This window comes from Vidua macroura, chromosome 11, assembly GCF_024509145.1.
Source record: "Vidua macroura isolate BioBank_ID:100142 chromosome 11, ASM2450914v1, whole genome shotgun sequence".
Classification (NCBI taxonomy): domain Eukaryota; kingdom Metazoa; phylum Chordata; class Aves; order Passeriformes; family Viduidae; genus Vidua; species Vidua macroura.
Window position 1 is genome coordinate 23,239,644 of NC_071581.1, and position 4,554 is coordinate 23,244,197.

The 4,554-nt window shown below is 50.4% G+C and overlaps 1 long non-coding RNA gene across 1 annotated transcript; it reads left to right on the forward strand.

The window, feature by feature from the left end:
* Positions 1 to 591: 591 nt before the first annotated feature.
* Positions 592 to 2,394, forward strand: LOC128812815 (uncharacterized). Its single transcript, XR_008438843.1, has 3 exons — positions 592 to 613; positions 694 to 734; positions 816 to 2,394. It is a non-coding gene; the product is annotated as an uncharacterized LOC128812815 (long non-coding RNA).
* Positions 2,395 to 4,554: the final 2,160 nt, after the last annotated feature.

A 4,554-nucleotide genomic window follows, 5' to 3' on the forward strand; every position in this document is an offset into this window, starting at 1 on the left:
AATTGCACAAGTCCTGGAGACCTGCAATTTGGAATGGGGGATGTAGTTGTATTCTAGATGGTATTCCTAGATTCACACAGGATGCTGGGACCTGTTAAGTTATCCTACAGTTGTTTGAATTTTCTCCTAACTTTCTTTCAGATGCAGACATTTAAGATCTGTGGCAGAGCGCCCCTCCTGGGTCAGGGGGTTTTCCCTGAGAAGGTCAGTCGCTGTTTGTATTTGCAGGGGAAGCATACATGGTGACTATGTTACAGCACTGTTCTTTGTCTATTATTAGGCAGTCCAGGCAGATAGCTGCAGTCAAGGCCAAGTGTGCCAGGTGAGCAGTGGACAGAGGCAGTTGTTCTCGCACAGGTCTCAGTTTCTGGTGAAAGTCTAAGCATCCCCTTTTTTTTTTTTTTTATTTTTTTTATTTTAGGCAGTCCTCTTGCGAGATGTCTCTGATCCCAGGTGTCTGAGGCCAGGTGGGTGCAAGCTTAAGGTGTAGGTGGGCGTACTTGTCGGGTCAGGGTGGTGGTCTTTTCTTAGTATCTCAGTGTGGTTTTTTTTGCTTTGTTTCTTTGCAGGTGTCATTGCTGCTCTAGGCGTGTGAAGGAACAGAGTCAAGCGGGTGAGTCGGCATTTAGGCAGGGTGACTCATAGGTGACTGTTATGCGGCAGCACGCTAACCTGTACCTTTTCCTTTTGTAGGTATCCTCCTGGCAGCCTGTTGAGTCGCATCAAGATTTCAGGTGAGCCGGGGCAGCGGTGCGTCAGAGTTCCGGGGATTCCTCTTTTGCAGGGCGCTAGTTGCATTTTCTGTTTTGTCTTAGGTACCGTGAGGAGGCGCATAGCTGAAGTTTGGAAACGGCAGCACCGAAGCGGACGTAGAGAACGTGTCGCCGTCCACGTCCGGCTGACGATGGATTTTGTCCGGTTGTCTTGCAAAAGCTAAGTGTCGGGGCCAGTAGGTGGGAGAAGGGGAAAAACCTTTACTATCACAGGAGACAATTAGATGTTAGCTTAGAGGAGAGGCCCATAGTGGGACGGGCCCCTCGGAAGCAGAGGGAGAGGGTTTCTCCTCAGCCTCACCAGAGTCTTCGCCGGGCAGGGCAGTTCCGATCCATCTTCGCGTCCTCGCGAGGTTTGCGTCGGCGGCCTTCTTCGACTCTCGACATCGTCGTGGATCTTTTCACCCGAGGAGCCCGCCTTCACGTCCGGAGCTCTAGCCACGGTCACGCCGTAGTCATCGCTTTCTTGTCTAGGCCTACTGAGCTTCTTAGGCTTCCTCTTAAGTCCTTTGGCACTAACATCTTGAAAGGAGTTAAATTTCATCATCACATGCTATTGCCCTAGGGCTTTCTTTCCTTTGGCATCATCGGCCTATGACTCATCTTGGACTAGCAATCTTGGGTCCATAAGGTGGAACTGGCAGGCAGTTTCCACTCGTGTCTGTGTTATGTCGTCCGTGTCTGTGTTATGTCGTCCGTGTCTGTGTTATGTCGTCCGTGTCTGTGTTATGTCGTCCGTGTCCATTGATTTCTGCGTCATAGGCCTTTGTTACATCTCGAGGCTTTATCGGCATTGTTCTCTGCCGTATCGGCCATATTTTACTCGTGTACCTTCCTGGATATCGCTTATTCCGGCATCGTTACATTTTTACTTTTTGAGACGGGAAGAAGTACAGGAGACGTTCTCATCCATCTTCCTTCTCACCTTTGGTAGCGCCTTCTCTTCACATGCTATTCTCTCGGACTTCTAGAGGGAGCATATTAGACCCTCATCACCTGACCGCAGTAGTTCCGTAGCTTGCGCCTTCTCAAAGGGTATAGGGCTCAACAATTAATCTTCCGGAGAGTTACGTCAAGTCCTCGCTTATATTGTATCTACGTCGGCATATATTGTACGTGCTTAGGTTGTACCTACCTATGTTGGCTTATACTGTATGTGCTTATATTGTATGTACTTATGTCGTATGTACCTATGTCGGTTTATATTGTATGTACTTATACTGTATGTACCTACGTTGGCTTATATTGTGCATATATTGTATGTACCTACCTTGGCTTATGTTGTACACGCCTCTGTCGCGCCACTTACGATCGGAGCTGCCCTGCCCAGGCACGTAGTCACGGTTAGGTAGAGCAGTTATAAAACTTTACAGTTCATCTGTCTTCTATGGGGGTTTTGGGTACAAAATTTATGGGCCCGGAGCGGGAACAGCTCCTAGCCGTCAGATAGTCACTCGTCGACCGCCTCCCGTCGTCTCTGTCGTCTCGCAGGTCCCCGGATCCCTACACGTTATCCCGGAATCTACCGCCGGACATCGAAGAGCCGCGGTCAGAAGACGCGTCGAAGCGTCAACGTAGCGTTTCAAGTAAGGGTCGCGGTCAGCGTGTAAGCGGAAGAGCGTGCGAGAGAGCGTGATTGTCCGTGTCTGTCTGTGAGAGCTTGTGTCTGCAGGTGTGAGTGTGTGTTGACCGGTTCTAACCTTGTGCGTATGGCCTTTGCCTTTCAGGTTTTTCAGCTCATTTTTAAATTTAGAATAAAAAATCCCCAGCCGGGGGGTTTTTTTTTTTTCCCCCCCGGCTGGGGTTTTTTTTTCCTCGGTCCCGGCCGGTCCGCGAGGCGACGTTCATCGCCAAAGTTGGGAGGCGGACCGTCCCGGGACCGGGGTTTTCGTCAGGCAGGAGGATTTTTTCGGAGGCTCCCGGGAACCACGTTCCCGAGGAGCGTCGTGCAGGCGTGTCGACGGCCGGGGGTTAGGGGAGCGGTTGAGACGAGAGCGAGGGTGGGTTTGTGGGTAAGCTGAAGGAGGGCTCCGTGTGCGTGTGTTTGTGTGCGTGTCGACCGGTTCTAACCTTGTGCGTATGGCCTTTGCCTTTCAGGTTTTTCAGCTCATTTTTAAATTTAGAATAAAAAATCCCCAGCCGGGGGGTTTTTTTTTTTTTCCCCCCGGCTGGGTTTTTTTTTCCTCGGTCCCGGCCGGTCCGCGAGGCGACGTTCATCGCCAAAGTTGGGAGGCGGACCGTCCCGGGACCGGGGTTTTCGTCAGGCAGGAGGATTTTTTCGGAGGCTCCCGGGAACCACGTTCCCGAGGAGCGTCGTGCAGGCGTGTCGACGGCCGGGGGTTAGGGGAGCGGTTGAGACGAGAGCGAGGGTGGGTTTGTGGGTAAGCTGAAGGAGGGCTCCGTGCGTGTGTGTTTGTGTGTGTGTGCGTGTGGACCGGTTCTAACCTTGTGCGTATGGCCTTTGCCTTTCAGGTTTTTCAGCTCATTTTTAAATTTAGAATAAAAAATCCCCAGCCGGGGGGTTTTTTTTTTTTTTCCCCCCGGCTGGGTTTTTTTTTCCTCGGTCCCGGCCGGTCCGCGAGGCGAAGTTCATCGCCAAAGTTCGGAGGCGGACCGTCCCGGGACCGGGGTTTTCGTCAGGCAGGAGGATTTTTTCGGAGGCTCCCGGGAACCACGTTCCCGAGGAGCGTCGTGCAGGCGTGTCGACGGCCGGGGGTTAGGGGAGCAGTTGAGACGAGAGCGAGGGTGGGTTTGTGGGTAAGCTGAAGGAGGGCTCCGTGCGTGTGTGTTTGCGTGTGTGTGCGTGTGGACCGGTTCTAACCTTGTGCGTATGGCCTTTGCCTTTCAGGTTTTTCAGCTCATTTTTAAATTTAGAATAAAAAATCCCCAGCTGGGGGGTTTTTTTTTTTTTCCCCCCGGCTGGGTTTTTTTTTCCTCGGTCCCGGTCGGTCCGCGAGGCGAAGTTCATCGCCAAAGTTCGGAGGCGGACCGTCCCGGGACCGGGGTTTTCGTCAGGCAGGAGGATTTTTTCAGAGGCTCCCGGGAACCACGTTCCCGAGGAACAACGATTGCCGGGGCTTAACGGAGCGGTTGCAACGAGAGCGACGGTGAGTTTGCGTGCAATGTGAAGGAGGCGGTCACGGTGGATGACTGTTGGTTTCTGTGTGCTATTTTTGTTTTGGTCTTTCCTCTAACAATCAAACAAAATGTAATGTAAATAGAAAAAAGGTTATATTGTGTTAATATGCGTTCGGTTTCTATCGCCCCGTATCGTTCCGTGTTTGCATTTGGCGCCGCATTTCCACATACGGCTCAGTACGTAAGCGGGATTTCTACCGGTCAGCGTACGGATTGTATCTACGCTCCCATTTGTATACATCGTTTCCATGTGTTTTGCTGGAGTGTAAATAAAAGAATTCATTCAATAAAGTTGAATCAACCCTAATAATGATGCCCCCCGCTCCCTCCCCCTCCCCCTTTGGCTCCTGTGTTTTTTTGGTGTGGTTTAGTCATTTTTTTTTCCCCACTGTATTTCTTCCTTTGCTTCTTCTCTTAGTTTTCTTTCTGTCTCGTCATTTCTGTCCATCCCTAACTTTGTTTCTGTTTCTCACTGTTTCTAAGTGTCTCTCTCTGCTTCTCTATTTCCCTGTATGTGTTTTCTTCTGTTTGTCTATTTCAGTATTTCTAACTATTTATTTTTCTCTCTAGTTGATGCTTTTACTCTTTATTTCTTTTTCTCTCCAGCTTCTCTTCTTTTTTTTCTCTATTCTTTTGTCTTCTT